At 42.5% G+C, this 17,297-nt stretch overlaps 1 protein-coding gene across 2 annotated transcripts in view; it reads right to left on the bottom strand.

The window, feature by feature from the left end:
- The window catches only part of ADRA1A (adrenoceptor alpha 1A), an 85,436-nt gene that overhangs the window by 64,184 nt on the left and 3,955 nt on the right, over positions 1–17,297 (bottom strand). The gene's annotated exons all lie outside the window — the stretch shown is intronic.

Raw genomic sequence — 17,297 nt, 5'->3', positions numbered from 1 at the left:
AATTGTTCTATACCTGCAACTGTCCAATATGGTGGCCATTAGCCATATGTCACTAATGAGCCTTTGAAATGTGTGAGCCTGAATGAGGAACTAAGTTTTTATTTTATTTTTATGGAACTGTGTTTCCAGCTGACATGGCATTTATATCTAGTATGGGGTATTTCCAAAGCACTGAGAAATTTAGGGGAGAGGGGATGTATGAAATGGGATTTAGAGTGGAACCACATGGGAAAAATGTTACATGTGTTTTTACAAGAACTAAGTTTTTAACGTTATCTAAAGTCAATGAATTCTAATTTAACTTCAATGTACCACATGTGGCTAGAGTTTACTGTATTGAACAGCACAGCTCTTGATAGTTTCACTTAAACACCATCATTTCAGGCTGAACGTGGTCAAAACTGAAGGCCTTGCAGAAGATATTCATCCTCCCAGTGTCACTGTCCTTGGCACTACAACCCCACTCCACACTCAAAGCACAAATGCTACGTTCTGTTTATCCCACTCCGATTCTTCACATGCAGCCTCTGATTCCCATAGATTCTACCTTGAAATATCCCTATTCTCTGTGCCTCATGGCCTCACCCCTGTTCAGGTTCTCATTCAAACATAGGCAGTCAGCCTGGGTCTCGCCCCAACTGTTGATCTCATCTTATTCTAACACTTGTCCACCATGTCACCTCCCTGCTCTCTACTCACAGTGGCTCCCCAGTTTTTCTTAATTCAAGGCCAAAATCCTTGTCTGGTTTTCAATAAGACACGCAGGAGAATGGCGTCCGCCAAGCCTGGTCAATGTTGTCTTCGATGGCTGTCCCTTGCATGTGCGCACTTACACCCTCTCCTAGAGTTTCCTTAAAAAAAAAAATTCCATTTCTGAGATTGTCCTTTAGTTATCTCTTGATGACAGCAAAATCATTTTACAAAGCAAATGATTGCAGATGGCAGGTAACCTTCAAAAACATTTCTCATCATATGGGATCAAACTACATGACCAATTTGTAAACAGCAGGTTTCTCACTGGCAACTAAATGCCCCAGCGATAAGCTAAATGCGGAGAGTACACAAAAAAATAAAGTGTGCAATGTTCCCTTTTCAAACCCTTTTTGGGCAAAGACTACGGCTCTGCCAGCATTCCAGAACAATGACAGCCAATGTGCCCTTTGTCAACTTTCCCTCCTTCTCCTTTGAAAATGCAAACCGAACTTCTTCTGATACCCTTTACTGAGTGAGTCTGGAATCAGATACTATTACAGAGAGCAACCTGTGCTCCAGACGCCCCCAGCGGCCACTGCCAGTGGGAAGGCGAGGACTCAGTGTCCAGGACTCAGGGTTCCCTGGCCGCTTCCATAGGTGCAGCATCACTTTCATCCATTTCATATCTTGGGCTTCTGAGTAAGATATCATTGGAACAAGGAATTGTGAAGCTGAGAAGCTGGAAATCTACTGGTCCCATGCAAGCCCCTTTTTCTACAGATGAGTAGCTGGAACCCAGGGCTTTTCGCAGCCGCTCCGTGGCACGTGGGATCTTCCCGGACCGGGGCACGAACCCATGTCCCCTGCATTGGCAGGCGGACTCTCAACCACTGCGCCACCAGGGAAGCCCCCCAGGGTTTTTAACTCATGGCCAGAGCACTATCCTCTGTTCCAGGGAGAGCAGCCAGGTAGCTCCATCAAGATGTCATTTCCTCCTTGTTGTGCCTTGGTTTCCACTTCTCTACATGAGCCTGGCGATTTCTATCTTACAGGCTTTTTCTAGGAATTAAATTAGATGCAAAAAGTGGCCTGCAAGCACCACTGCTATGGACTGAATGCTTGTGTCCCCCACCCCAAATTCATCTGTTGGAGCCTTACCCCTCACTGTGATGGTATTTGGAGGCAGAGCCTCCAATTTGGGAGGTAATTAGGTTTGGATGAGGTCACAAGGGTGGAGTCCCCATGATGGGATCCGTGTTCTTATAAGGAGCTAAAGGGACCGGAGCTGGTTCGCTCTCTACGGTGTGAGGACAGAGCGAGAAACCAGCCGTCTGTAAACCAGGAAGAGGGTCCTCACGAGAACCTGACCACGCTGCACCCTGACCTCGAAACTTCCCAGCTCCGGAACTGTAAGAAATAAATATCCATTGTTTAAGACATCCTGTCTGGGGTGTTCTGTTACAGCAGCTTAAACTGACCAGGGCAACCACCCCTCACGTCCCATACGTAAACTCCTTCATTTCTTTATCCTAGAAGAAGACTTGTTAAGTTCTTCACATGATTTCATCTCACCCACTTGTGATCAAGAGAAAGTTCAGCCTGCCTACCTACACAGACCCTGCCCCATCTGACTCCACAGGTATCTCCCTCGGATTGCTTTGTCTTGAACCACAAGCTTCCATGAAACCAAAGGAAATGATCACATGTCAGGCTCTTCTCATTTCCGCTTCACATTTTGATGTCAACCTGAAAAGCCGCCAGGGCTGAGGCAGTGATGTGTAGAGCTGCACTTCCTCATCCCTTTTCTAAATTCTTAATGAATCTAAAAGAATACACATATAGGTGAAATTTTACATCACTACTAAAAACACTAGGGAAGGGCCATATCCATAAGCTGGAACGTCTCAGAGACGTCTGGAAACTATAATTCCATCACCACCAGCCTGAATGAAGGACTAATGAGTCCTCAGTTTACCTCAAGAAAAGGGGTGAAGGGAAGATGGCTCCCAACTGCTGCCAGGTGACACCCCCAGGGGCTTGGAACAGCAGATGCTAGAGATACAGGCAGACTCAGGGGTAGCTTTTCAAAGATAAATCGTAACTGCACTCGAGCGTCTGCGGAGAGTACTGATGCTGAGGTCCACACAGGGTGGGAAATCCCTCGGTTTTCCCATCAACACCAGCAAACAAGTACAGGGAGGCTCTTCGGGACATGGATCCCAGGGGGCCGGTCATCCCACCTGGAGGAGAGATCACTGCACCCACTGTGTCAACCAAACAGGACAAGGACTCTTCTGCTGTGCCACAGTGAAATCTTTGTCCTTCTACCTCCTCTCTGCTCACTCTGGGTGAACAGATCGGTATACTCTGGCAAATATAAACTACAACAAAGACAATTCTTTCCTTCTCCCCTTAATATGGGTCTGAAAGATTTGGACCAGGACCCAACCAGCTCCAAACAGAACCCATTTCAAATTTTATCCCTATGTCACTCTCGGTGAGGTTGAACAAAAAGAGAAGAATTACTGTTCCCGTGAAAAGATTCAGCTGTTCAGGAGATGAGATCGATCTGAGGAATCTGAGATCCTCAAATATAAAACTCCACTTTTGGGATTTCCCTGGTGGCACAGTGGATAAGACTCCATGCTCCCAATGCAGGGGGCCCGGGTTCGATCCCTGGTTAGGGAACTGGATCCCACATGCATGCCGCAACTAAGAGTTTGCATGCCACAACTAAAGAGCTGGTGAGCTGCAACTAAGGAGCCCACATGCTGCAACTAAGACCCGGTGCAACTAAATAAATATTTTAAATAAATAAAAAATAAAACTCCATTTTTAAAACAGTGATATGGAAGAAAATCTCTATGTTGTATTGAAATGTGATTTAAGGAGCTATTGGGTTTACAAATTCAGTGTAGGCGATAATGAAGATGGAACAATATGCCAATAAAATGGAGTGGACTGGAGCAAAGGTGGTGGAGGTAGCTACTAAGGCTAATAGGTAAAATAGAACACACACTGGAGAAACGTGAGAAACTTGGAAGTCAGAGGAAAATAGTGAGAAGATGACTAATGTGAGTAAAAGAGCAAGAGAAAAAGGGGGCAGGTACAGGAGATCCAAAACAGAGCTAATATGAATTCCAAGAGAAAGAGTGAAGCAGATGAAGTGATCACCAAAGGATGCTATCTTTAGCTTCAGGACAAAAAAAAAAAAAAATGTGCACGGGGTTCCAGGCAATCACAATGAAAAAGTTACCCAACAACCAGAAATGTCCAGGGGACATTTTTTAATTTGATTGGGAAAAAATTCTATAAACAGCTTGGTGAGAAAATAAACACATAAATAAAGAGAATACATGAGAAAAGGAAAACAATAATCAAGTTGGCCTCAAGTCATTTATAAAGCACTAAATACCAAGAGATAGAGGAGTAACAACAACAGTATTTTGAAATTAAAAAAATATATAACTCGAGTTCTATACTCAGAAAAGTTGTCTTTCGTGTATTTAGACTCAGGCATATACGCGCTTAAAAAACGCGTTTGGCTTATGTTGTTATTGGTCAAAATTTATTTGGCATTATACTCTAATATAATAGCAAACATTTTAAACCTTGTGGGCCATGCAGTCTCTGCAGCAACTGCTCAACTCAGCCACTGTAGCATGGAAGCAGCCATGGATGATTTGTAAGCAAATGTAGATGGCTGTGTTCCAATAAAACTTTATTTATAAAAACAGGCCATAGTGTGCTGGTCCCTATTTCACACGGTAGATAAAGCAAAATCCAGAGCTCATGAGTGAGTAAATCATAGTATATAATCAGAAGGCTATTTGTATTACTAAACTAAATTACAGAAAGATACAAAAGACAGGATAGGAAATATAAACATTTAATAGCGGTAACCGACATTTAAAACACAAAATTTTATTAACCAAAAGATGTAGGTTTCTGGAGGAAGGGAAAATAAGAGTGTGATAAACTTCCTCCCTTATGTGGGCAAAGGTGGGTGATAGGGATGGTTGTTTAAGAGAGAAACGAAGGTTTAAAAAAATGCTTTTGAAAAGCTCAAAGATAATCTCTAGTAGAATTAAAAATAGGAAACCACCTTTCCCAAATACTGCAGAATTTAAAAAGCAAAGGATAAAATGGTCCAGTTTGCAAGAGAAAACAAAGAAAAGGAAGGAAACATAAAACCAGGAGACAAAAATCAACCCAAATATATCTGTTACAATCAGTGGAAATTAGTTATATTTTTACTAAGAGACAAATACCCATATAAGACACGTAGACACTGAAAAATCCATTTGATGCAAGTTACACAAGCTGATGTATAAAAAGACGGGCAGGGGCTTCCTGGGTGGTGCAGTGGTTGAGAATCCGCCTGCCAATACAGGGAACACGGGTTCGAGCCTCGGTCTGGGAAGATCCCACATGCCGCGGAGCAGCTAAGCTCATGTGCCACAACTACTAAGCCTGTGCTCTAGAGCCTATGAGCCACAACTACTGAGCCCGTGTGCTGTAACTACTAAAGCCCGCGTGCCTAGAGCCCATGCTCCACAACAAGAGAAGCCACCACAATGAGAAGCCCGCACACCACAACGAAGAGTAGCCCCCACTCACTGCAATTAGAGAAGGCCCATGCGCAGCAACGAAGATACAACACAGCCAAAATAAATATATTAAACAAATAAAATTTAAAAATAAAAGACGGGCAAAAGTATGTTGGTAAATGCAAACAAAAATATATTAGAGATTGCAATATTAATTTTCAAAAATGTACATATCAAGGAAAAATAAATAGGACAAAAAGTCTATTAATTAAATAAATAAATCTAAATAATACTTTACATGAAGGTATTATTGACTTAATCTCTTAAGTAAAATGCATCCGCATCAACATATATAAAGTAAAACCTGTTAAAAATATAAGAAATAATTGGAAGAATTATTCCCAGTAGGAAGGTTTACCATACCTCTCTCAATATGTAACAAATAAAGTAGATCAGGGATAAAGGTAAAGATAATGAATACTGGATAAAGATGATCTTAAAAACACCCCTGTTAACGTTTAATTAATATATATCTTTCAAACATTAAATCTATTAAATGTGCTAAGTATTGGTCATATATCAAGTCATTAAAAAGCCTCAATTCATTTCATAAGCTAGAAATTATTGGATTCACATTCTCTGACCACTATACAGTAAATTCAAAATTAATTTTTAAAAATGGGGGGATAAAAACACCAATTATTTTTTAAATTAACAAACAACAATAATACAATGAATCCTCTTCTGTCCACATAGGACTAAGCAGCTACTAAGAGAGGAAAAACAAAAACTGGATGAGAGTACTGCCTAGCAAAACATAAAGTAAAGAATTCAAGTCTGCTTGGAGGAAATGTACAACTTTGGTTGTTTTTAATCTTAGACAGGAATAAATTAAAGTATGTGAACCAAACATTTTCCTCAAGTTAATATAAAAGAACAAAATATAACCAGAAAAATAAATTTCTAGAGACTAAATGAGTGCACTGGAAAACAGAGCACAGTGATTAATAACTCTAGGACATGGGTTCTTTGAGAAAACTAATGAAATAGACAATCTTTCAAGATATCTCAGTGAAGACAAAAAGCAACAAAACACAAGTATATGATGTGGGAAATGAGAAAGATAGAAAAGAAATGAAAAATAACAGAGTTTCATGTAGAATTCTGTGCTAAAATGTTAAACCTCAATGAGAAGGAAAATAGAAAATAAGAAAACAAAGATTATCAAATCTGACAATCAGAATAGACCTCTATCCGTGGAAGAAATAGAAACCAGTCTCTGAGAGTTGCCTCCATAAAAGGAGCTGTGCCCAAATGTTTTATGGGCAAGTTCTTTCAAACCTTCAAGGAACACATAATTCTTACGTTATTTAAATTGTACAGATGGTAGAAAAAAAAACGGAGAGTGTCACAATGCGTTTTATAAAGTTAATATAAACTCAAAACCAACATGCAACAAAAACACACTGTAAAATAAAACGATATACTCCTTTCACATAGAAATATAGATGCAAAGCAGAAATAAAATACTTAGTATAATGCAGTAACATACAAAAGAATAATGTCACTGATCAGATAGAATTTATTCCAAGAATATATGGATAGGTTAATATTAGGAAATAAAATTTATCAAATCAGTATCAATGAAAAATATTATACGGATGCATATTTAAAAAGAAGCATTTGATAAAATTAAAAATTCATTTTTGATAAAATTGTTCTATAAACTATAGAAAGATATGTCCTTGACATGATGAAGGGTACTGATCTAAAAACCAACGTGTTGTATCTAACGTTGAAATACCAAAGCAGCATTTCCTGACTTCACTGTAACAATCATTTTTCTAGGACATGATAGTAAGTGTGATTAAAAGTAAAGTTTAGGGCTTCCCTGGTGGCGCAGTGGTTGAGAGTCCGCCTGCCGATGCAGGGGACACGGGTTCGTGCCCCAGTCCGGGAAGATCCCACGTGCCGCGGAGCGGCTGGACCCGTGAGCCATGGCCGCTGAGCCTGCGCGTCGGGAGCCTGTGCTCCGCAACGGAGAGGCCACAACAGTGAGAGGCCAGTAAAGTTTAAACAATAGTCCGAAAGTAGTTTGGGAAGTAAATGGAGAAACATGTCATATATTTTTTATTGAAGTAGAGTTGATTTACATATGTCATATTTCTTAACAGGAGGTCTCAATGTGATAAAGATGTCTCCTTTCAAATTAATCTATACATACTAAAAATTATGATTAACATGTGACAGGATTTGTGTGTGTGTGTGTGTGTGAGTGCGTGTGTGTGCATGTGTGTGTGTGTGTTGGTGTTGGTGGGGGTAAGAGATGTAACTTGACAAAATGAGTCCAGACTTTTCCTGGAAGAACGTGCAAAGACAGACAAAATCATTTTGAAAAAAATGTTCATCCAGAGCTTCCCTGGTGGCGCAGTGGTTAAGAATCCGCCTGCCAATGCAGGGGACACAGGTTCGAGCCCTGGTCCGGGAGGATCCCACATGCCACGGAGCAACTAAGCCCGTGCACCCCAACTACTGAGCCTGTGCTCTAGAGCCCGTGAGCCACAACTACTGAAGCCCGCACACCTAGAGCCCATGCTCCGCAACAAGAGAAGCCACCGCAATGAGAAGCCCACACACCGCAACGAAGAGTAGCCCCCGCTCACCACAACTAGAGAATGCCCACGCACAGCAACGAAGAACACAGCCAAAAATAAATAAATAAAATAAATAAATTTAGTTTTTAAAAAAGAATATTCATCCAAGGGTCTTAACCTAGAAAATATTAAAATGTATTATGAAACCACAGTAGTTAAAATAATGTAGCACCAATATTAGAGAGATAGATAAATGTAACAGAAGTGGGAGTTCCAAACTAGATTCAGGATTCTCTCTAATACAACAAAGGTAGTTTTCCAGAGAAGATGGGAAAGGATACATTATTCAATAAATCTTTTAAGAATATCTGGTTAACCATTTCTACATAAATACAGTCAGACATCGCCTACCAAAATACAAAAGTAAATTCCAGGTAGGTGACAAATGATGCTTTAAAAGAACGAGGAGAAAATAGAGGTTATCTGACTTACGTGGGGGAAGATCTCTCCAAGCATCCCTGAGAAGGCACAATCCATGAAGAGACAGATTAAAATATGTGACTACATAAACATTTGAAATGTCTATGTATTTGTAAAAGCCACAAAAAGGATAAAATGCAAAAAAAACCAATGGGAAAAATAGTTGCTGAATATGTATAAAGATTATAACATTGTTAAATACTCCTGGTCTTTATTCCCTTTTTAGTGAACCTATCTCTCTCTCTCTGCCTGCATCCATTTGCCATTGCGATTCCATAGAAGATGGATGCCCCCAGGAAGGAAGAAGACATGGTTCTGAGGAGGGTCCCACTTAGCCAGAAAAAGGAAGGGAAAGCCTGCCACATCCGTCCTCCACAGGTGGACTGTGGGGAAAAGTGGGGAAGGAGGTAGTGAAAAGAGGCAGCCTGGTGTTTGTTCTGAGCTCCCCTCTCAACGAGGACCACAGAGGCATTTAAGAAGATAAAGGTGGTAGTGAAGGTGCTTTTCCCCACTCTCCATTCTGGGCATCTGGGAGAGGACCCAGGAGGGCTCTAGCACCCATTAAAGTGCCAGCCAATGTGGGTGGGCAGAGAGTAAGTCTGGGTTGGCACACCTGTTTGGTGTGGTGTGCTTGGGTGTGGAATGAGATGGTGTGGCATGGAGGGGTGTGGAAGGAACCCACAGGGCTCTCCATACCTTGAGACAGGGATGAAACATTGCTGAGGGTTTAGCTCAGAAGCTTGTGAAAGGTGATCATGGGGGCTGTTATGGATAAAGTGACTCCTTGGCTAATGCCCACAGAGCAATTGTCACCCCAGCCAGGAACCAAATGGAGACACACATAAACATTTGAGTGTCTGTAGTCGCAGCAAGGATTGAGTGGGGCTGAGTCATCAGGTGGGTCAATGGTCCATGGGGGAGCACCCTCAGACTTATTGGGAGACAGCTGCGTGATGGCTGGGGACTAGCGCCTGGGGACCGGTCACTAGACTAAGTTAACATCCCCAGTGCAGGAAACTAAAAATCACCATGAAAGGTCAACTGAGGGCCCGACAATTTCCTCTCTCCCCGACCCCAATAACCACGAGGTTTTGTGTGCCCCTGATTAACAATTTAGCAGGCAAACCTGAAAGGCTGAGTTATCCAAGGGGGGCTGAGTATATAGAGACGCTGCTTAAGTGACTGGATTTAACTGAACTTATTGTATTCAACTAAAAGTGTGTGTGTGTGTGTGTGTGTGTGTGTGTCCGCTGGAGTTCATGAAAAAGATCATATCAGTTTTTGAAAAATAAAGAAAGTACATTTTCTCAGCATGTCTGAATATAGCATGAGAAAGCTGGCAACCCAGGATATGAAGTGATAAATGTTCAATGTATTCAATAATCTTACAAAAAGAAAATCAATGACTTAATAAAATGTGGCCCAAGAGCACCGATGAGCAATTTCACATCACAAAATCGAAATATAAACATGGGGGGGGGGAAATTTTCAAACAGTAAAGAAACATGCAGTTTCAAAATGAGAAGCCACTATGTAAGTGTCCAGTTGGAAAACCAAGTAAAAGGGCTAAAAGACAGTGAAACCACCAAAGAAAATGCCTCAGGTTAAAACATCCCAGCATCTGAACCTGAGACTATGAAGTAACAAAACACAGCAATGCTTAGGTCACTAAGTATCGTCTCCTTCAAAGTAATGACTTGCCAGTGTGCAGCTGGTCTGAAAGAGGTGGCTGTTGCTCAAAGCTTTGTTAGAACTTACAGGAGACGTTTTCTGAGCCTGCAGCACATTCTTTTGAATATGACGGTAAATCTCTGTTGACACACGCGTCTTGCGGAAAAGAGCCACAATTAACTTAAAGCCAAGTCTGGTCAGACTATTTGTGATCAGGGAAAACTTTTCTCGTAAATCTGCTCTGGAGGCAACGACAGAAGAGGCATTCAAGAGCTATGTGGCAGCTCACAGAAATAAATATTTTCAATCACGAGTGAGAAGAATCCTACTTGGCAGGATACCTCTCAACTGTCCTGTGTAAATGTCTCCCAACTGGTCTATATACAGTCCTCTTTTCACTAAGCCTTTGATAGTTTAAAATATAGACTTGATCATGTCATCTCTGCTCCTGGCTCTCTTCAGATAAAATCACAAACTCATAATATGACTTTAAAGGCTTATTTGGTCAGATCTCTTTCTGTCCAGCTTCATTCGATACTAGTTTTCTATCAGCCTTTCATCTCTGGCCACACTGGCCTCCTGGAAAATCCTCATTAAGCATCAGGCCAGTCCTATCAGAGTTTTTACCCATCCCATTCCTTCCCTCCTCCTTTTAGCCAATGAAGAGTTCCTCATTCTACAGATCTCAGCTCAAAGGTCAAGCTCTCCTTCCTAGCAAGACTCTTCTGCCCTCGTGCCCAGGGTCACCCTTATCCACAGCGTAGGTTTCCAAGGTACAACCCCATCATCTTCATTGCACTTTTTATGTGGATATCTGATTAATGTCTATTTCTCTGTGGAGATTAGAAGCCTGCAGGAAGGCAAGCACCCAGACTGGTGTTTACATGGTGCATGTGTAAATCCCAGCGTATGGGGAGTTCTCCATAAATAACTGGAGGATGAAAGAGAAATGTTATTTGACATGCTTGTGAGGAAGAGGTGCTGCAGGATGGCCACAAAAATCCCCTCATCCCGTTGTGGATCTGCTCCCCCATCAGGAGGTGGGTCTATTTCTCTCCCCCCCTTGAACGTATACTGGCCTCATGACTTGCTTTTCCCACAGAATGAGGCAGCAGTGACACTGGGACCGGTCTGGGCCGCTCTCTTCAGTAGCCCGGCAGCTCCTGCCCTCTTGGAGAGAGAACTGCCACACTGCAGGAGAGCGAGTCTCAACCCCTGGAGGAAGAGCGGCCACCGATTCTGACATCCAGCCAGACAGCCCAGTGAACTGGACCTGGACTCATCCCTGCCCCACAGAGTCACAAGCCATAACGTGACTGCTGCTTCAAGTTACTATGTTTTGAGATGACTGGTGGTACAGTAAGAGTAACTGAAAAACTGGTCTCATGTTAAAATCACAGTGGCTCTTAGATTCTCTCCACCCCGTTATCTCTCAGAAGTCAACCTTTTCTATAGATATCAGGGGCCTGATCTTTTGTACCTGTGGCGAAGCAACATAGTCTCGCGTTGTCTTGGGCGTGCACAAGAGTCAGAGTCATTACGTCATTATATGTACTCGCCCCTTTTCCCAGCTTTTTTTCACGTCAGCATCTGAGACTTTGCTATGTATTTAATTGTGCAGATTTTCAGCTCCACTAGGGCAGGGATTTTTTTTTTTTAATGTTTACAGTAATCATATTGCTGGTTGTGCCGTTATTTTTATTCTAAGAGTGTTGTATGTATGCTGTGGGATAAAGCAGATGAGTATTTATTTATTTATTTGGTCACGCCAAGGAGCGGCATGCAGGATCCTAGTTCCCGGACCAGGGATCGAGCCAGCGTCCCCTGCATTGGGAGCGCAGCGTCTTAACCACTGGCCCTCCAGGGAAGTCCCGGCAGGGATTTGTTTGTCTTTATCTCCAGGGATTCTCTAGTTGCCTGGCACATACTACACACTCAATGAAATTTTGCAGATTCAGTGAAGGAATCATTCTCTGCCTCACTGCTTCCACCTGATAATCTCCTTCCCAGTATTGCCTTTCCCCGAACACTCCATCTTAAAACTTATTCTCCTTCCTTACCATGTGCTATCTGCTGCCTTTTTTATTTTAAACTAATTCTCAAATAGTTGATTTCCACCTGAACCACAGCTCAGCCCAACGCTGTCTCCTTTCATTCAGAGATAATAGCAATGGCTCAGTCTGACGATAATGCCTGTTTTGTATTTAAATCAGATAATGTGCCCAGAGTTCCGACACATAACCATATGTTCAGTAGATGTTGCCCCCCTTCATCCTTTTTCTTTCTGATGCTTTCTTTTTCTCAGACCTCCAAGTCCATCCACTCCTCATGGCAACATCCTGCATCAACATATGTCAGTGGGGACTTCCCTGTGGCGCGGTGGTTAAGAATCCGCCTGCCAGTGCAGGCAACACAGGTTAGAGCCCTGGTCCAGGAACATCCCACATGCCACGGAGCAACTAAGCCCGTGCGCCACAACTACTGAGTCTGCGCTCTAAAGCCCGCGAGCCACAACTACTGAGCCTGCGCCTAGAGCCCGTGCTCCGCAACAAGAGAAGCCACCACAATGAGAAGCCTGCGCACCGCAACGAAGAGTAGCCCCCGATCGCCACAACTAGAGAAAGCCTGTGCGCAGCAACGAAGACCCAACACAGCCAAAAATAAATAAACAAATTTATAAAAAAAAAAAACATATGTCAGTGATGGTCTGTGAATCATACTAATTCAGATAAGATTAACATTTATTGCCATTTGCTCTGTGTTAGGTGCTATGCTAGGCATATTTTATGAAAAAGAAAGCCTGGGTTGAAATCTCAGGTCAACACTTTTTCCACCCAGCACACTGCCTTTGGTACTGTTGGGCTCTAGACAAAAGGATGAAATAAGCAAAGATGATGCACGCACTTCAGGTGCCCAAGCTTCCTTGAGGCACAGGTATACCCTTCCTTCTTTCATCTGTTGAAGGCTAACACCTTCAAATTCTCTTTATTTAGCTTCATGATCAAAACTTGGTTTTTAAAAACATTCAGTCTAAGGTATAAATGACTGATAACGACGTGAAGCATGATTCCCGCCCCCTCCGCCGAAGGGGTTCTCAATTTCAAACAAACATTTAGGATGCAGAAAGAAAACACGACTAGCAAGGCTTAGACTTGAGAGCAGACAAGTTAGATTCCTACCTGAAATCACACTATTAAATCCAGCAACCAACCCAGCCCTGGTTGGGAGGAGCTGGGGAGAGAGTGAAGTGTAGAGTCCAGGAGGAGACAGAACCTTCTCATAAATCCAGAGGGACCTTCAGCAATGAAATGGAAAGTCCTCACTCACCTGATTATCCTGGTCTGGTTCTTACACAGGTGGGTGCTTCACCTCTCAGCTTTGGACACTGCAGTCACTCATCCCTGCTCTGGTTTTAGTTTCCAATCCCGCTGTTCTCTGGCAGCCTAGCACAAACTGATAAGCTATTCTTCCCAAGAGACTACTTGTTATACTTAAGAGCTCGTGTCCCTTGTGTATAATAACGGCATGTTTATCCTTCTATTCACATTTTGCATGAACTATGTACTTCAGATAGTTACTAAAAACAAATAACATCTCACTGATGGCCCAGCAGACGTCGTGCTGTCTTCAAGTCCCTGCTTAGTCAACTGCAATACTTCTAGAAGCTTCTGTAGTGATCTCCAGACACAGCTCATTGTTATATTCCTCAGCACTTGTAATACCACTTTGGGGACCAATCTCACCGATTTGTGATAATCTTTTTCAATTTGTCTCCTTAACTAGATTATGAGGCCCTTGAGGGCAGGGAATGTGCTTTAGTCATTTTTCTGTTCTGTCTAACGCAGTGCCTGGAATTTATTATACAGCCATAACTCCTGGAAGAAATAGTGTCTTACTAGTTTAGTGTCAGGAAGAAAACGTGGACCATAGATGTGGTAGGTTCGGTGATCTTGTGCCCATCTTCACTTCAACATTACCAGGTCTCCAAGACAGCAGATCCGAGAGGGAGGCTATGATTAGACCAGAGTCTCCCTTCCCCTGGAGGACCTCGAGACCCATTCTATCATGCTCTTCTCCTTGGATAGCTAAGCCACCATCAGCAGTCCCAAACTCCCAATCACCTATCTTTTCCCAATCACCTAAACTTTTTCCACCATCTAACTCTGTATGACCCCTAATCTGATCTAGCCTATGTCCCTTCACACACTCCTCTTTTTTTTTTTCTAACATCTTTATTGGAGGATAATTTCTTTACAATGTTGTGTTAGTTTCTGCTGTATAACAAAGTGAATCAGCTATAGCACACTCCCCTTCTTTACCAGGGTCCCTAGATACAGTCAGCCATCAGCAACATTCCCTATCACCCTCAGCCTCTTAGCTGTGAGAAAGCAGTATCCAGCCTTCCTGACTGGCCCTCCTTTAAATTTATGACCCTAAGTCTCAAACACATCCTCAGGGCCTCCTAAATGTCCATGATCTATGTTCTCCGTCATCTCAAAGATTAATCTGTCACATCTTCTTTTGCTCCTCAAACCTCCCTCATTTCCTATTCCTTCCCCACTCTTAGGTGATGATCTTAATTCTTGCTTTTTTCTTTTCAACTCAGCTCGATTTACTGAAGATAGGGAATATAGATATCACAGGACAGTTTCATAGACATTTAGATACTTGGTTCATTTCTTTTTAAGAATGAGCAGAACGATACAGAAGGGAACCTGAAGAAAGAGGAATTAAGCTGATGTCTAGTTTTATCTGTCTGACTCCAATTTGCTCCTGAGGTGCAAAGCAAAGCACAAGCAATTGCCATTACCCACATCTAAAATTTAACTCTCACAACAATGTTTTTGGCTTGGTAGTGAGGAACACCTGCTTTTTAAAAACTCGCATGTTTTCTATTCTCTTGGTCATTATGAAATTTAAAAATAACTTAGTTTTAAAAATACATAAAATTCATCAAATTTTGACATGATCTTGATTCTTATCTCATTGAGGATATACATATATTTGGAAGAGAGCTTTACCTTTCTCCCTCCATACCTACTGCCTCTGTGCTCATACACCATGGTTTCCCTGTCACTTCTAAACCCTCTGGTCTCCTTCCTTGCCTACACCATCAGGATCTCTCTATTCCATCATTTCCAACAGAATATAAATATGATATCCTGTCTCCCACCTTTGAAAATTCTCTCTAGATCCTTCTAGCTACACTGCATTTCCCTGCTCCACTGTCTAGCAAAACCCTTCCAAAGAGTTGCCTGTTTTCACTGTCCCCACTTCATCTTTCATTCTCTCAAGAAAGCACACCGTCAGGCTTTTGTCTCCATCACTCCACGGAAACTACTATCCTCAAAGCACCTCCTCATATCACCAAGGACCTCCACATGGCCAAGTCCAATGTTGATTCCCCGTCCTCCTCTGACTTGGCCTAGCAGCTGCATGTGACACAGCTGATGACTCTTGCCTTGGTGAAACATTTCCATTCAGCTTCGGGGACATCAGGCTCTCCTACCTCCCTGGCCACTCCTTCCCAATTTCTTTTGCTGGTTGGTTCTCCTTTTCCCGACCTTCAAATATCAGGACGCCCCAAGCCTCGGTCCTTATCTCTCTTTTCTCTCCAGACTTTCTCTCTTGCAGATCCTTCCATTTCTGTGGCTTTAAGTATGGTGATGTGTCCCAAGTTTATATCATAAGCCCAGCTTAGTACCAAATTCATGTATCTAACTGCCTACTTGACATCTCTACTTAGACATCTAGTAGACACTTCTCAACATGTCTGTACAAAATAGGCACTTGTACTTCACACTCCCACCAGCCCCTTATGACCTTTAGTTTTCCCAATCTCAGTAAAACGCACTACTATTTACCCGGTTGTTAGGTCTCCAAACCCGGGACTTATCTCTAGTCCTCTCCTTTTCTCGTATCCCATGTCCAAACTTGTCAGCTCTACCTTTGAAATAAGTGCCGAATGTGATCACTTCACATCACCCCCACCTGTCTCACCTGAGTGCAGGGCATCCTCACCTTTCTCTCCTTGACGTCTCCAACAGCCTCCTAACTGGTCTCCCTGCTTCCACTCTCACCCCAAAATAGCCCTCACTCCTCCCAGAAGCCAGAACGATCCTTTAAAAATATAAGACCAGCCACTCACCTGCTCAAGCCCCTTTGATTGGATGGCTTCCCATCCCAATTAGAAGAATATGCAAATTCTACTTTGGCTTAAAAGATAGGTCAGGTTCCTTCCCACCTCTGCACTTGCCGTTCCCTCTGCCCGGAAAGCTCTTCCTTCCAGACTTTACAAGGCTTGCTCCTCAATTCAGTCAGGTCTCTGCTCAAATATCACCTCTTCAGAGAGGACTTTTCTGCCCACTCGCCACATCGATAGATAGAGCACCACTCTATCCTCTTATTCTGTTCATTTTTAAAATACTGCTTATTAGTCATTGACTTCTTAAGATATATTTATTTGTTTTTGTCTCTTTCCCCCCAAAGATTGCAAACATCTTACTGCAAGGGTTCTTCTGCCTTGTTCATCCTAAGTGTCTAGAGCAAGTGTTTAATAAATACTCGACAAGTGAACAGATAGATGCATGAATAAACGTGCAAACTTCAGGAGGAGGGGATGGTATGCAGACAGGCAGGTAAGCAGCCAGTGGCTCAAGTAAAGAGTGTTATTTAAATAAATTCAAAACTCTGATATCATTCTAGGAGCAGAGAAAGCAATAATGAGGAAAGGCCAGGGAGTGGGTTTGGAAGGGCCTCTCCAGCAGCCATGTTGGGTAGAAATTTCTGCAGTGATGGAAATGTTCTGTATCTCTGCTGTTCAAAACAGCAGCCACTGGCCACATGTGGCTATTGAACACTTGAAGTGTGGCTGGTGGGACTGAATATTAATTTTCCTTAATTTTAACTTACGTTAAATAGCCACGTGGGGCTGGTGGCTATGGCGTTAGACAGCAAAGCTCTGGAACCCGAAGAATCCCTTCCCCCCTCACTGAGTTACTGACAGGACTAATGATGGGAAATTGTCCATATCCAAAACATAGTCAGCCCTCAAAAAACAATAGCTGCTGTTACTACACAGCGTTGCAAATTACTTTCAGTGCGTGCCATGTAAATTGGCTCTAAAGTCCAGAAACAGACTTCTCTTCATTTTTTAGTGTAATTTTTTGTTTGCCAGAGTTAGTGGATAACCAACGTGTGGGTCTATATTTGAGCTCACAAACTAAAAATAGCAAACAACCATTTTGGGATCTCAGGAAGGCCTTCCAGAGATAGACGACGATTCCAAGTGGATCAGCTTAGTTTATAC

Source organism: Orcinus orca, chromosome 6 (assembly GCF_937001465.1).
Source record: "Orcinus orca chromosome 6, mOrcOrc1.1, whole genome shotgun sequence".
NCBI lineage: Eukaryota > Metazoa > Chordata > Mammalia > Artiodactyla > Delphinidae > Orcinus > Orcinus orca.
Note: the sequence above shows the minus strand (reverse complement) of the source record. Positions and strands in the feature narration are given on the sequence as shown.